Source organism: Suncus etruscus, chromosome 5 (assembly GCF_024139225.1).
Source record: "Suncus etruscus isolate mSunEtr1 chromosome 5, mSunEtr1.pri.cur, whole genome shotgun sequence".
Classification (NCBI taxonomy): Eukaryota; Metazoa; Chordata; class Mammalia; order Eulipotyphla; family Soricidae; genus Suncus; species Suncus etruscus.
Window position 1 is genome coordinate 130,531,861 of NC_064852.1, and position 17,938 is coordinate 130,549,798.

A 17,938-nucleotide genomic window follows, 5' to 3' on the forward strand; every position below is an offset into this window, starting at 1 on the left:
TTGGTATGTGATAAGTAACTGTAAATATCAAAATTGAGTTAAAAGTACATGTCCGTAAACGATAATAAATAAGTCAAAATTGACTTTGATAATAAGTGAGAGAAGGATGGAAGCCAATCTGGGGATTGGTGGCGGGTTCAATAAGGGAACAGTGTTTTTCTGAAATTCTGTCATTAACAATATTATAACTCATAATGTCTAAGTAAAAATGTAAAAGGTAAAATAATTATAGATTATGAGGCAGATTCAAGATAAGATTAAGATGTTGGTGAAGGATATTGTGTAATAGATTAGTGGTGAGATAAGAGATAAATCAAGATCAGAAATTTTGGACCAGAGAGATAGCATGGAGGTAGGGCATTCACCTTCCATGCAGAAGGATGGTGGTTTGAATCCCGGCATCCCATATGGTCCCCCGAGCAATTTCTGAATGGAGAGCCAGGAGTAACCCCTGAACACAGCCAGGTGTGACCCTAAAACCAAAATAAAATAAAATAAAATATCAAAAAAAATCAGAAATGTTAATTTTATTATAAATATACTAACAAAAATAATTAACACATTAAAATTATGTCTCATGTATGAAGATTTTTCTAGGTTATAAGTTTGAATATCAACTTTACAACTTATATCAATAATCTTGATTATAATATATGTCAAATATCTGCTCATTTACTTATCAATGAAGTTTGATTTAAAATAATACCTCATAAAGTATTATGAAGATTAAATAGATTAGGTTTATGGAATAATGAGAACACTCAATACATGCTAAAAACTCAACAAATTTTAGACTTTTTTATTATTTACAGCTTTTTGCTGGTCTTAGTTGTTCTTTATTAATAAAGTCAGTAAGTAGGTGAACTCATAAGACTATGTGACTGTAATGCTTTTGTTAAACATTAATTTTATCTAAGTATTTTTTTCATAAAACTTGCCTGGGAGGGATTCATTCTATGATGCAGGATATACTAAAGATAGATTATAGGAAACAACACAAATAATTTTGCTTAATGATGGATTATGTATGGTAAACTAGTTAGAAGAACTATTTACCTACTAAGGCTGAACTTTTATCATAATAATAATTATTATAAAACCTTCTTCTTTGGGAACAGAAAGGAAGGGATTTACTTCCCATCAAAGAAGAAGAAGGAGAATTTGCAAACTATAATTAAGTCAGGCTCCTTGCAGCTGGGCAGCTTGACTTTCAGAGGAACTAAGGGATTAGTTGATAAACTAGAAAGAGTATTCAGATACACAAACTTGAATTTGGTGTGTAGATGGAGTGAGAAGAAGACAGGGAAGCCTGAACAAGAAAGCAGTATATGTAGCATAAGGTGAAGGATGCAGTGTTCATGGTGAGTGGTACTGGGAGAAAGGGTGGGTGAGGGGTCTTTTCCAAGCTCATGTAATAGGCACACCAGGAAGTGCTGATTTGTACATTTGAAAAATGGTTTGGACATGATTCATTTTGTTTTGAGCCAGTCACAGAATCAGAGCTGGAAGAGACCTAAAATTACTGTCTCCAAAATCATCTAAAACAGATGATGCTTGTCTATGCTAATTAAAAGTAATCTTTCAGGGGAGATTTTCCATCATCTAATGAAAGTTCAGATTGTAAATGACAGCCACCATGGACATGTATATATATTCTGGAAAGAAATAAGTAGGCAAATATGAAAACAATTGTACTTAATCAATTGACATTTGAATCAGGCTGAACAATCCCACTATAGTCTACTTTCTCTTGCTGTGACTATTTCAGCCATCAATTTCCTTTTTTTTTTTTGTTTTAGATTAGGGAATATAGGAGATGAATTACTCCCTCCTTTAGTCTTGATTGCTTTGATGTATTTACCTTTGTTCTCAAAAATTCAGTTCTAGTATTAGGCTTGTTGCCCAATTGCATTTATCATTCTCTAGTCATACTAATTGCTAAGGGATGAAAAAACTTAATGGAGCTAAGATGTTTCCTTGTCTATCATCTTGAATTATTTTCCATTGCACTTTTCAAAGGAAATGAAGATGAAAAGGGCAAAGCATCATACAAATAAACAATAAAAATCATCCAAGGCAAAGGTAAGAATACACATGTATATTAAAATAATTTTGAAAATAGATTTTCCAGTGAAATTTATATTTTTCTATACAAGTTATATTAGATTATTATATTTGATTGGAACCTAGATTGTTTCTGTAGCCAAATTATTAACCATCTCTTTTCTAAAACTTAAGAATAGTCACCACTTCTGTATTTACTTTTATTCTAGGTTTGGAAATCTAAATTTTTGTAGATTTAGATCACAAAGAAGAGGTATTAGTGAGTCATATTACATCTCATGGAAGCTCAAAAAAGCAAGAACAAAGTTAATTATGAGGCTAGAAAAGCCTAGTTAAGTTTTTTAAACTAGGGGTTAAAAATGAGTAATGCTGAATAACCTGGTGGCTTTTCTTAGGAAAACTTCTAATTCTTAGTCCATTGATTTCATTCCTTTATCTAAAATGTTTTTGTGAAATGATACAGTTACTACGTTAACAAGATTTTTGTTTACAGTCACAAACTGACCTCTTTCTAGGTCTCTTTTCATCCACAGATTGCACTGAATCAAGAATATTAAACATGATGAATTCCATGGAAAACTATAAGCCATTAGAGAATTCTGCCAGTAAAACAATTCAAAAAATTTTAGAATTTTGAAAATGGATTACTAACAGAGAACTCAGATGTCTAAAGTCAATCATGACTTAAAGCAGAAACAGACTGAGATGTTCTAAATGAGAGAGAAGATCTCAGACAAATTCCAAGTTTGGAGCTGGTAGATGACTAAGAGTGAGATTTAGCAATGTTGCCAAAATCCATATATTTAAATTGGCTCTCAGACTTCTGTGCACTTCTGGAGCAGCATTCTAGAACAGTTTTTCACTGATGAAAATTGAAGACTTATCTTCTATTCAGGTTGAGAACTGGGCTTGGGGAACTGACTGTTATTGGGGTAAGGTTAAGAAGAAACTGATAGGATAGTACATTTCCATAACAGTACAGGAAAGAAGGAGTGTTTTTAAGAATGAATTTGGGGAACTCTTATCTATTTCCAAAATACACTTTTCTTTGGCATTTTTAAAGTTTTCAAGCTAGCCTTCCTATTCCCAGGTTTGTGCTGCTAAGGGAAGTTTAGTTTTCAATTGGGTTGCCCAACATACAGAGACCTCTATCTCAGTCCTTTATTTAGATATGTTATGTAACAATATTTAGATAACATATTTAAATGTGTCATATAATAATATATCATCTATATGCACAAAGGAAACATATGGCAACAATTTGTGCTGAATGCACTCAATTTCAATCATAAATATAAATTATTAAACAAGGATTATTTTACCATTAAGGAATGCTATACAAGCTGGGCAATAAATGCTAAAATGAGAAAATGGAACAGTAATACCAAAAACTCCACAGGAAATTAAAAGTTCTACTAAGTGTCCCTAGAAATATTTGAGAGACTATATATGATTAACAAGATAAAAAATAATAAAGTTAATATAGGAGCAATTATAGACCAAAAAGAACTCTTCAATTAAAAAAGAGAGAGGTGTCAGGCAGAGAGATAATATAGTGAGTAGAGTATTTTCCTTGCATACATCAGACCTAGGGTTAAGCTCTGTCATTCTTTAAGATGCTAAGAGCCTGCCATATGTGGTCCCTGAGTAAGCCAGAAGTAAGCTCTGAGCACATTCAGGAATGTGCTCAAGAAAGGAAAAAAATGAAATAGAGATGCAATATTTGAAAAAACAAATAGGTTTGAAATGACCTGGCATATTAACCAAAACCTTTCATAAAAAATACTCTTACATATATTTTATTATATATACATATATGCATGTGAGACAGAGAACCTCTAGTCTATCATGTACTGCAGAAGTCAAGAACAGAGAGTAATTGAGGCTGAAGATAATCAAATAAAGTAAGATAGAAATTATATTTGAGCAAGATATTGAGAATTGTATGTTAGTGCAGATAACCATAACATAAAAATTACAGGAAGAAAGGATTCCGCAAGACCCAGAACCAGGAAAAGTCTGTTCATTAAGAAACAACAAGAAGTTATTGTAACTGGATCTTAGAGGCCAACAAAGCAGGAAAAAGGACATGTGGTAAGAATAGACACTGCTGTCAGATTTTTTCAATCTTAATCTTTGCTAACTCACTTTAAGGTGAAGAGCAATGGAAAGGGTTTTTTGTTTTTTGTTTTTTTTTAAAGAATGACATGATCTGACCTATTTTTATAAAATGATGACACTGGCTGCTAATCTTGGTTACAACATGTTTTGAATAACTTTTTTTGGTGAAAACTAAGTGAGTTAGTTATATGGAGCTATTTGGTATTTGAAATTGTTTTCAAGTCACTTTTACTGTGTGAATACAGATGTTTTTGCTGCTAAAGTTTTTACTGAAAAAGCGTGTACAATTTTTGCTTATGTCTCCTAGCATTAAAGATAGAGGAATATGAGGTACAATTTTTCATTTTGTGTAGATTACATCTATTACATCATTTTAGAGAATGGCTGATAATTCTTAAATGTTACTATCTAGATATCAAGAGCTATATAGTCATCATTTATTATTAATTTTAGTTCATATGATACCTTATCTTTTTCGTAATAGCAACCCAGCATAAGTTTGACTGCTATAATGTTCTACTCTCTATTATTTAGTCCTACTTCAACCCAGTGAACTAATTACTCTTGTCTCTATTATACAAATGAAGTGAACCAAAAAATGTATTTTATATTCAAGTTCTTAACATTACCTGGTGATCTTCTGGTTGATTGATTCTGATGGTTGATTCTTCTTGAATCTGACTTGGAATGAGTCTTGCACACATACCAGAACTGTGGCATTAGAAATAGGAATTCCTCTGAAAAGGGGCACTGGCCTGACTGTGAAGAAATCCTGAAAACTGGGCAGAGGGTAGGAGGAATGGGTAGGTTTGAGAAGTTTCTTTTCATGCCTGAGAGCTCATTAAGAGGTAAAGCATTAATGAGAGGTCTAATTTGGTGAGCCTATTTGATCTCTACATTCCAGCCTTTATTCATCTCCAAACAGTTTATTCTCTTATCTATGACCTCATACTTTCTTTTTAATAAGAAACTATCTAATGTTATTTCCTGAAACAAATCTTTTCACCAAAATATTTTTGGTTAGAAAACAAACCTTTTGGACTCTGATTGCAAAACTGAGTTTACCAAAGGAAAAGGCATCTGTTTGAAAGGTTGAAAGGGTAGGGCGTGGGGGCCCCAGGGAAGGTAGCACAGGGATTTAGTTTCCTTTTGTCCATTTGAGATACAGCAACCACTGTACAATTCCAGGATATGAATGCAATCCAAAATTTATCACAGCACCAGTTACCAAATTGTGGTTGCATTCCTCAAGGAACATCTGTAAAAAGGCCAAGGATATTTGTATTTGTATTTGTCTGGGTGTGCTGTGGTAACATACAATGTTAAGAACTATTAAATCAATCCATTAAAACATAAATGGTCTTGAAAACCAATGTTATCTTTAATAAATTAATTTTAATTTATATGATTGCAGACCAGAGTAGTACATTGGGTCATGCCTTTTCTTTGTATAGGGCTGACCCATATTTAATCCTCGGCACTAAAAATGGTTCCTCAACCTTCAATAATGAACCCTGAATTAGAGCTATGAACCCAAAACAAAAAAAAATAAAAATATATACTTGCTTAATTAAATTTTGCCAATTTAAGTTATAATGGCTCGAGAGCCATGGATGCTTTGATATATTTCTTTTACAGTATATCCATAATCATTCACTATATCTTAATTTTCTGCTACCATAGTTTAATTAATCTAAGGAATAGACTGAGAAATCTTGATGTTTAGAAAATAAAGATATTTATCCAAATTAGGAAATAAATTGTGATAAACTCATACTATTCTGGTGTTTTCTTTCTCATTTGACCTGTGTTAATTTATTTTGATTTCTTGAGGCCAGAGCAGTGGCGCAGAGCGGTAAGGCGTCTGCCTTGCCAGCGCTAACCTAGGATGGACTGCTGTTCGATCCCCAGCATCCCATATGATCCCCCAAGCCAGGAGCAATTTCTGAGCAGATAGCCAGAAGTAACCCAGGAATGTCACTGGGTGTGGTAAAAACAAACAAACAAACAAACAAAAACCAAAACCAAAAAACCAAAAAATGTTTTAGATTTTTTTTGCATACAGAAGTGGTTAAATAATTAGAAATTCTCCTTCATAGACATGTCTTTTTCTATACAAACAAACTTATAAATATTAAGTGACTATAGAAATAAGATTATTGGTTTAATTTGGTTGTAATTTTTAGCTTTTTAATAATGACCAAGCTAAAAAAACATGGTAAAGAAAATTCACACCCTCAGCATATTTACAGAATAGTTTTATGATTTTAATCATTTTGTCATTGCATAAAAGGCATTCACTTCAAACACATAATATTCTTAACTTAGAATGAGATAATTTGCAAAATATTAGCTATCATAAAGTCATTTTTAGACATAGACTCTTCTAAAATGTCTAAATATCTTCACAAATACTATCTGCCTTCAACCTTGCAAAATACAAGGGGTTAAGAAATAAAAATTTCCGTGGTCACTCACTTGATTATTAATGAGCTGGGAATCAAAGTGACGAGTGAGAGCCAATGGATCTTTCTTGTTTAGTCTTGGTTCAACACCAAGAGATGAGTCTAATCTCCAATTATATAAAGGGTAACTACAAAAGAGTAGAGCCAGCTGTTCTGCCTCATTGGTGACCAAGAAAGCAAATTTGGACTAATCACAAAGTTGTTTGTGATTAGTTTATGGAGATCGGTCTAGGAAAATTCTAGTGTAAATGGAATAATGTGCCATTCCTTTCTCAGAAAGATTTTCTGGGATGCCTTGATCTTTGAAGAAACCTTTAACTGTTTCACTGTTCTAAAAGAAGACCGGTTCATGTTTTTAGAAAATGTAAATAAGAAGGAAAACCCTTTTCAGAATGATGAAAGCAATAATCTCACATTACTATTTTTGTTCCTCTTTGGAATATGTAAGACCCTAAAAGTAAAGTTTATTTAGTGGGAGGAAATTAACTTAAATATTAATAAGTCTGAAGTTACACAAATGATAAAATAAGATCATCTCAAATAACCTGTTACTAACATACAAGCTTATTAGACTAAGACTTAAATGAAGATCTAATGATTGATTTTTCCACTAAAGTAGATGCTGAACTAAGTGACTCAAAAAAAAAAAAAATAAACAAAGTGAAAAAAAAGACAACTCTTAGCTATTTTTCAGGAGTTTTGTTCACATAGCAAGTGAAAAGATGCCCTGGGTTCATGACAATAGGATAGCACAGAGAGCCACAACATAAGTCTTACTAGCCATTTCTCTAACTTTTTTGACTTTTTTTTTACTTTTGAAAATATCAATCCCTTCTACAATTTCTGCCATCATAAATTTTGAGGAGCATTTCTATCATTCTCAAGCCAGTTTCATACCTTAGCTATAGTTCAGAGAGAGGGCTAAGTCTAACAGAACTTGACTTTTCAAACAGTCAGAGCTAACCAAAGAAATACATGCTCACAGGAATCCTGGACAATTTGCTTTCAGTTCAGGCCAAGAAACAGTCTTTCTCACATTATTTTAATGTGTCTAGTTCAATCCAGGTCAGAAACCAGAAATGCAAAACACTTACCAATGTTTCTGGACCTTCAGAAATCAGCAGATGCTTGGGTGGCTGAGAATGTATTTACATAAGCCCAATCCTACTTTAAAAATCGTTGACACTGTTTGTTAGAGACTGTGGGAAGTAGGATTCTGACAAAGAGTAACTAGTGCTGCATTCTATGTGATTTTGTTTTAGATTGTAGGCCATGTTTCATTCTCTAGAATTTAGAAGATATTCTATGATAACAAGAAGTGGAATTCCATTCTGTCAGTAGGCTTTAAAATGTACATCTTTATCAGCTTTACATTTAATGCTGTATCTTATTTTATAATATTCAGAGAACTACTTAAGGTGGAAACTTGAGTGGGTTGATATTTTAAATATAAGAATTATCTGACTGTCCCTCTATTGATCACCCGGGTTGATTTCATTGATCTGATTGGTCATTGATCTTATAGGTAGTGCTCCCTTCTTTCACCTCAGTATGAGCTTCTCTTTGGAATCTTCATATTCAGTTGAAGAGGATAAAGATGGCTTTTCCTGAGCAGAGTGAAACTTTGCTCTTCAGTAGAGAATATGTACAAGTTACTCTATTTTCCTTGTTTGGTTCTACCAGTAAATCTTTACTGATTCAACCAGTAAACAAAATCTCGGGATAAATAAAATTATTAATTTACTTACCTCAAAAACTCGAAATAATTGTAATTTTCCACTCTACATGCAAGTCCTCAAGTAAGACTAGGGAGCCAATGAAATGATGACTTTTATTTTTTATGCTATAGATTCAAATACTGAGATTTAACTAAATTAATAAATACTTCATATGTAAGTAATTACTGAATATCCTCATGCTGATGTATTTTGATATGTTGTTCTGTATGATATCAAGTATCTACTACAGCTGTAAATTTAAGGCATATGTTAAATTATATTATAACTACAGAATTTGTATGCTTTGTACATCATTTAGGTAACTGGCCAATCATATACTGGAGAAGGAAGACATAGCACATATACACACTGAAATAATACTCAGCTATTAGAAAAATAAAATAGTAACATCTGATGCTAAATGGATTGATCTAGAGAGTATTATTTTGAATAAAGTTAGTAAAAAGAGGACTCACACAGAATAATCTTATTCATATGTAGAAATAAAGATATGTGAGAGATAAATATAGAAGAGCACTACAAATGCCCAAAGATATCAGAAACTGATAATAGGAAGCTTATCACAGAAGGGGAATAGGATGAGAAAGGAAAGACTAAGATAGTAGTGGAGGGAAGATAACTCTGCTGGAGGAGTGGTGCTGGAATGTTTTATTTATAAAACCTATCATTAACAGTATTGTAAATCAGGGTTCCTAAAATTAAAAATTAATAAATGCAAAATATTGTATATTACATCTGTCAAATATATAATGTAAATTTGGAATTTCCCTTCCATTTTTAATCCTCTTTGTTATCTTTATTTTTCTCTTAGCATTTTTCCTATGAATTATAAAGGAGTTAAAATATTTTTTGATTATTTGCAATAAAGGAAACAAACTATTATGTGCAGCATAGTATATAAGAAATTTTTAATAAAAATTATTTGTTTTCAAATATTTTCATAGCAGTAAAAAACTACAACTTATGTGTAATTTAGTAAAGAAAGTATATATTGGTAGTATATTATTAATTACTATTAATATTACTGTTACTATTTATGCAACAGTTTTATATTTTGTTGTTAAAAAGTACTTGTTGCTTTGTAAGAATTCTTTAATATGCACACATTAGAAAATATTGTCTTCTAAATTAAACTAACTTCCAAAACTCTTAAAGAGTTTCAAGTCATATTCTGGTATTAAGATTATCAGTGTCCTTTATAAAGGACAATAAGATTTTACCTTATTGAACATCTTATTTTTTTCTTCAATTAAATCAATGTAGAATCCCAGTCATGTCAACTTTAGTTTATATATGTAACAACTAAGTTGGTAAGTTTTCATATATCTCATAAATTTAATTTTGTAAATTCGTTTTTTGTAAAGCAAGGCTGTAACAAATTAAGAATGTTTGAGCATGTTAATGATTGAGAAATCTATAAATATGGGCAAAGGAGTCTAGTTAAAAATCAGTTAAAATATTGCAAATCAATTACACTAATAATCTGTTGAAATCTTATATTCTGAAACTTTTATTTTGGTAAAGAATGAATATGTTGATATCTATTTCTTTTTCACAAATCTGCCACATTGATACAGTTCTATAAAAAGTTGTTATGCAACTCTAACATCTTATTTCATTTTCCTTAGAAAAATTAATGGATGGGAGATCACTGGACAAGCTAGCTGGCAGTATTACCTAATTTCTTCACTGTTTTATTTTGATTTACATATGTCTGATGAATTTAAAAAGCAACTATTTTAGGCAAGACAGGACTTTTTATTGGCATTCCCTAAGGATTTAGCCCTAGTTCTGATTGAGTCATCTGAGGCTAAATTTCTATTCCTTTCTGTTTTTCTCCCCCTTTCTTCACTCAGATCTCTAATATTGCATTTAAAAAAATTACTTCAAAAGCATCTGGGAGCCAGAGCGGTGGCCCAAGCCATAAAGCATCTGCCTTGCCTGCGCTAGCCTAGGATGGACCGTGTGGTTCGATCCTCTGGCATCCCATATGGTCCCCCAAGCCAGGAGCAATTTCTGAGCACATATCCAGGAGTAACCCCTAAGTGTCACCGGGTGTGACCCCAAAAGCAAAAACCCAACACTGGTGATGGGAATACCCCTGATTCAATGACACTATGTACCTTAAATATTACTTAAAATTCAAAACGACTTGTAATTCATGTTGGTCACCATAAAATTTATTACAACCCCCCCCAAAGCATCTGATAAACTCTAAAGGAAATGACTATTATTAAACCAGAGCGTTAATAGTTAGAATTCTTTAACAATTGACATATGAAGTGAATTAAATTTACTGGAGTAGTCAAAACTGAACATTAAGTGTTTTTATAGGAACAAACCAAGAATCAATTTGGATTTTGTTAATAATGGCACTTACTGTACATATAAATGACTATGAAAAGATCAGGCCCTGTTTATCAGCTTACTAGCAGATTTTAGCTGATATTGGCTCTCTTTTAATATTACTTCATTTATTGCAGTATTAGATCAATTTTTCACTAGCCAAGAGAACGTTTTATACTGTAACATGGTTGCCTCCCTAGAGTTTATTAGCTCATTTTCCTTCAGTTAACTCTGTACGTACTGTATCCTAACCTTCCAGATTCTGAACTCTTATTTTAGTTTTATGTATCAAATGTTCTTTGTTGCACACACTTTAACTACCAGCAGTTTTCCTTAGAAATTTCTCCTCAGAACTTTTGGGCCATTTTTTTTTAAGAAGAAAAAATAAAATCATAAAATACAATGACATTGACTTAAAAGGATTTTATATTGTACTTAATACCCTGTTCTCCGTTATTTTACCCTGTTCTCTGTTATTTTTTTTATCATTAAAGTAGATATTGTTTCAAAATACTAGGATGCAGCCGGAGAGATAGCACAGCAATAGAGCGTTTGCCTTGCACGTGGCTAGCACAAAAGGACAGTCGTCCTATTCTAGGCATCCTAAATGGTCCCCTGAGCTAAGTGTAACCCCGAGAGCCACCAGATGTGGCCCAAAAAAGAAAAATAAATAAATAAAATACTAGGATGCATATTTATAACTAACTTTGTATTATGCTGTGAGCACTTTTCACACTGTTGTTTGATATAGTTTCCCAATGCAATACTAGATTTTTTTTTCAAAAAAATTATTTTACTCAATGATTTATAATACTGTTAGTGATAGTTTTCATGTATACAGAATTTCAACACCACATAGATCAAGTGGGTGTCCATTTTCTTCCACCATAGTTTCCGGATCCTTCTTCAAGATCCTCCTACCTTATCACCTCATAGCAAACTCACTTCTGTAGATTAGAGCCTGTTGCTTTGGGTATTTTATTTTACCATATGTAACATATACAACTAATTGTACATAGGTGGACTGCATGTAAATATTCCATCATAATCTAGTGCTCTTATTTCACTTAATTATTTAAGCCATATTTTTGTAACAAAAAAACGGAATCCAAGTTTGTCTTTGTTATTTGCTAACAGAGGAAAATAAACTTTTAAGGAAAATAAATTTAATAGGAATCAAGACTATTTTCTTGGGAGGTGGGTGAGTAATAAGAAAAATTTGATTCTTTTTTTACTCTAACTTCTATAATAATTGACAACCTGATAAAATAACATTAGAGAGTAATGTGTTGAATGTATATTAACACATTTACAATTAATGCATGATGAATTTTGAGTTTTGACATGTGAAGCAATTACTGTACTTGTGGAAAGACCTACAAACTGATGGGATTTTATAATACAGTATATGATCAAGCATCTATTCTCTAACTTTATGTTTATAGTAAGCTTGGTTTTGTTTTATTTGGGGATCACAACCAGAGGTGGTCAAGGGTATAACATCTGGTTCAGTGCTGGATAAATCACTTCAGACAGAAACACATGGGGAGTGACATCAGGAATTGAACTAGTGCCTCCTTCATGCAATGTTTATAGCAGAATCTTTAGAGTCCTCTATTATATGATCCATATTGCAATAAGTTTTAGCACATATTTTCTATCAATTAACATATAAGGAGTTGTTCCACACACTATATCCAGAACACCATGTCTACTCATCATTGTATAGACTAACCATAAAACTATCAGAGACTAAAACTATACAAGGTGTCTGTCTCATATGTTGATAAAGGAGGTTTAATTCCTGGCACCTCATATAAGACACTGTGCCCGCCTTTCCCAAAAGTGTTTCCTATTTACAGGATTAAGAGTGAACCCTGAGCACCTCTGGGTGTTCAACCCCCAAATAAAACAAGACAAAACAACAACAACAAAATAAAACTAAATTATTGTCAATCTGTTATTTGTCTTATGATTACTAAAAAGGTTTGAAATAAAAATTACTCTACAAAACACTGATAGTGAATTTATCTGACATGACACAGTGTTCATCATGAGTTGAAAGAATCATTTAGTCTTAAATTGTCTTGGAAAGTTAAGCTATAAAATGGCCTTATAGATTATTTGCTTTGAACTTCTGCTTATTTATCTCTAGTGTTTCTGAAAAGAGATAGAGTCTATGCTATTTAAGACTGTAGTTCAATATATACTTGTGTTTAACTATAGAATTTATATGGTTTTTATAGAAAAGTTTTATTTTTCTCTTTAACTGGGATATTTATTAGTATTTCCAAAGCTTAATGCTTAAAAAGAGGAATTTTACTCTATACTCAGAAATTCAGTTTATGATCACACTTGAAATAGGATTACAGTGCTCTTTAAAGATACAAAAATATCCAAGTTATGATACAGATACATATTAAGACAAATTTAGATTCAGGTTAAAAAATTAATAACACTTAGATTTAATGAATTGATCTTTTTATCCAACTTAATATCTATAAATTTCTTTGAAGTGCCTTTAAAAATACAATGCAGCCTAATATGTTTAAATCCATTCTTCTGGAAAGATCCTTACTCCTCTTCAAACTTACTATTGTCTAGTGAAATTAATCAATTTGGATTACTTACTTAAATAAAATGCATATTTATGATAAAAAAATAAAATAATTTATATGCTTTTGGGGTGGGAGGTGGCTCCATTGACCTCCCAGTAGTCATTTCTTGGGACCAGGGCTCTATGGGAGATTCTCTGCCAACTAGCCCAAAGAAGTTTTGCTGTTCAGGCCCTGTAGTGTCAGAAATACCCAGATCATACCCATTGGTGCTGGGGCTTCTAGGACTGCCCTGTTTGATATTAGGGGAAATCACAGAAGGAATTAATCTAGATAATGTGCAAGTCATACGTGTAACTAAGCATTGTACTATCTTCTGGTCTCCATAACAATAAAACGTTCAATGATGATCAAAGTCACAAATCAGAAGTTAAAACACATACTTTCAATTAATATGATTTTGTTGCTATCAAAATAATAATCACATGATTGTGCCTGCTTGTGTAAGAACTAGGAACTTAATTTTAGTTCTATTATCTTTTGTAGATAACTTTCTATGTAGCAATAGGAATGCTTTCTCTGCCTTTATCCGGAAAATAATTTTTCACTGACTTTTAGACCAAGATTTATTTTAATATTTTAAAAAGTTCTATCTTTGTTTTCTGAAATAAAGAAGGACAGATAAAACTTATTTGTAATCAAACAGATTTTCCTCTGGATACAATTGACATGGTTGCAAAAGCTGCGTTTGTTTTTCTAGCCAAATTAGCAATTTGTTCTCATTCCCATGTTTCTCTATCTACAAGGGAGGCTGCCTGTGCGAGTGAGGCTGTCAGCTTTTCCAGTAAAGCTCACAAATATTTTCCTTATGCTGCAAACTGAACCCTTGACTCAGTGTCTCATCCAGTAGACATTATTCATTTTGAAACAACACATATGTAATTCAAATTTTGTCTAATACAACTTCAAGAGTTAGCCAAGATATTGAGTATATTTTATTTATTTAGAGATTCTATCAATTTAATCAATTCCAGAAGCTGAACAGAGAGGTGCTCCTATTTCTAGTAGAGAAAAATGAGAATCTGAAGCTATCAAGTCACATATAGGACAGATCCGAAACGTTTTTTATTTTAGAAACTAATGTTGGCTCCATTGATTTAATCATCAGAACTTTACCACATTTTTAATAGACTGGGCAAGCAACAATGTAAGCAAACAGCATCTTTACAACTTTAATTTTAATGGTAAGGACTATGTCTTTTGATTTATATAATTATGAAATGCTCAAAAAATTATATAATTATTAATGAGGGTCCAAGTGTTGAACCACACTTAGAACTGCAGAGATGAGGGAGTTGTGGATGTGTTCTAAGACATGGGTCTAAGTAATCAGGGGAGAATTTCTCATCCAGAGAGTAGATTGAAGACATTATTCTCTTCACAGTCTCAAGGACATTTAGAAAGTGATATTGAAATTTAGGTGGTCAGTAATAAAAGTGAAACAACAACAGACACAACAAAATCCTCTGTAACAGAGATTCATGTAAGAAATAACATAAAGGGTGGGCATGAGTTTGTAGACAGTGGACTCCTATCTGAATGCCAATTCTAAAATGTGAACAATCCATGCCTAAAGTGTATATAGCCCCTCTTATACATTATCCTTCCTCCCCCTTCAGAAATCCTTCTGTTCTTTCATCCCCAATCCTGACCCATTATCTCTCCTAATTTAACCCTCTTTACCCTCAGTTTTTAATTCATTAGGTACTGAGACCGACCTCCTGTCCAATAAGCCACCACCAAACTCCCTAATCATAAGGACATCCTCTCAGTACCACATCTTAAGCGCCAGCAAGAAACTACAACCATCATTCCTGCTGACTCATGCTTTGTGGCCCTTCTTTTCACCCTCCCAAATGTGGACTGTTGAATGCTACTGATTCAGCCCCAGAAGGACCCCCAAACCAAGGACACTACCTAATCCCATATGTCTGCAAAACATTTCTCAAACTCAACAAGACCACAGTGTGGGATGAAAATATTCCCTGGATTTCACCCCTCACAAGAATATCTCAAAAGACTTAATGGGGAAGCCTATATTTCCTTTACATGTTTAATACCTCTATAATAATACCTCCTAGTCTGTTTATTCCCAAATGGAAGGTAGCCTCTTAAACAACTTTGTTCTTTAATTCCTTTTTTCAATTTATTTTTATTTATTTCTTCTATTAAATATGTATATCTATCTGTCTATATATCATCTATCTATCTATCTATCTATCTATCTATCTATCTATCTATCTATCTATCTATCTATATATCTATCATCTATCTATCCTCTTTAACTTCACCTGTGTTGGTTTTGCTTGGTACAAAAACCTACAAGAAAATAGTCTTGCCTGGGATAAAAGCTCAGGTCAAAATCAGTGCACAGACATTGTGTAGCCTGATATTTTTACCCCCAAATGCACCAGCAATATAATATGGCACCATTCCTTTTTGCAAAGACATACTGTAAAGGGGAAAATTTATGTATAGAAACAAGCTCTATCTACTATGATTAAGAACCCTACATTTTATAATATAGGGGCACCTCCCACCCTGAACACATGTCATGTGGACCCAACTTAGACTCCATGTGATGGGTCAGCTACCTTCCAATTCCAAGACCTAGATCCCAGACACAGAACCGACACAGTTACCTGCAACAGCACCAGTAACTAAACTCCCCTTGGAAATTCCTAATACTGTTCTAGTACCAACTTGCGTCAGCTTGGATATGACATCTCGACAAAGAGGAAACAGCAAAAATCTGATCTAATGGTAAGATGAAACCAGAAAATACATCGCCCTTTGTTCTGTTCAAAAACCAAGATAGTCAACTACAGAAGACTGACTTTGACAGCCAAGACTGGGCAGTACTTAGCCAGGAACCAACAAAAAAGACCCTAGCCCAGGCTTTGGCCTAGGATTTGTACAAAAACTAAGATTTCAAATCCCAGAGGTCTGACTTTGACAACTGTGATGGAACAGAATTTCTAGAAACATAATGAAAAAACTCTATCCCAGGCTATGTCCTAGGATCTGTGAAAAAACAAAACCACCATTTACAAAAGGCTGATTACAACAGTGATGGAATAGAACTTCTAGAACTGTAAAGAAAGACTCTGTCCTAGGCTTCATTCTATGACCTGTGTAAATGCCAAGATCTCTAGTTAGAGAGGCCTGATTTTATCATCCCCAACAGAGCGGAAAGTTGCCTGGCACCATAAAAAGGCCTTCGGGAGTTAAAAGGAGTTGTACAGAGCCTGTAGTTAGTCCCAAGACATTATGCTTTAAGAACGAAGAAATCTCTTTTCTCTTAAGCCAAGGGAATTCCCTTTCTAATTTCCCCAATACTTACTGTGCTTTTGAAAAAAGAAGAAGAAGAAGAAGAAGAAGAAGAAGAAGAAGAAGAAGAAGAAGAAGAAGAAGAAGAAGAAGAAGAAGAAGAAGAAGAAGAAGAAGAAGAAGAAGAAGAAGAAGAAGAAGAAAGAAGAAAAGAAAAGAAAAAGAAACACAAACTTTTTTATGTACTTGCTGATTTGGGTTCTTTGGTTGTTTTTTTTTTGGTTTGTTTGTCTTGTTTTGTTTTCCATTTTTTTTATTTAAATAATTTTTATTTTGACCAAAGTGAGTTACAAATCTTTCACAGTAATATTTTAAGTACATAGTGACATTGAATCAGGGGCTTTCCCACCACCAGTGTTGTCCTTCCTCCAACCCTGTTCCCAGCATGCATTCCCATATCCCCCTCCTTTGACCCTCAGGCTGCTAGTATAAGTGGTCCCCTCTGTGTCTAGCTTGTTGTAGATTGGGTTTCAAATCTGTTGTCGTTGGCTTTGGATTCGGTGTTTAAGTATGATCATTTTTATTTCTACTCAATGTTCATACACCTGTTTGGTCTTGGTACCCTCTATTATTTATCCCTCAATTTGTGAGGCAGAACAAGATGGTTCAAGTTATGTGGTTCTTTTTTGGAGGGAAGAAAAAAGAAAAAGAAAAAAAAAGGGGGGTTGTTTTTGTGTGTGTGTGTGTGTGTGTGTTGCTTGTTTGTTTTTCATAGTTGCTGGTTTTGGTTTTTTGTTCTTTTCTTATTTTTTTGTTGTTGCTTGGTTGTTATTTTTTTGTTTTGTTTTGTTTGGCTACCTTTTTCCCTTTTTTATTACTAACTTGAAATTTATAACACCTAGAAGAACTCCTCTAAGTTGTTTTTTTTCTCTTTTTTTCCTTCTTTTTCTTTTCCTTTTTATCTCCATCAGAACCACATAACTTGAATCATCTTATTCAGCCTCATAAATTGAAGAGGAAAAATGGATGGTACCAGGATCACACAGTTGTATGAGCATTTAATGGAAATAAAAAATGATCAGACTTGAACACCAAACCAAAAATCAATGACAACGGAATCAATACGCAATCTATAAGCTGTACAAATGGGGATCAGTTACACTAGTACTCTGGTGTGTAAAGGAGGGATATATGAAATGCAGGCTAGGAGCAGGGGTGGAAGGAGGACAATACTGGTGGTGGGAATGTCCCTCATTCATTGTCACTATGTACTTTAAGTATTACTTTGAAAGATTTGTAATTCACTTTGACCGCAATA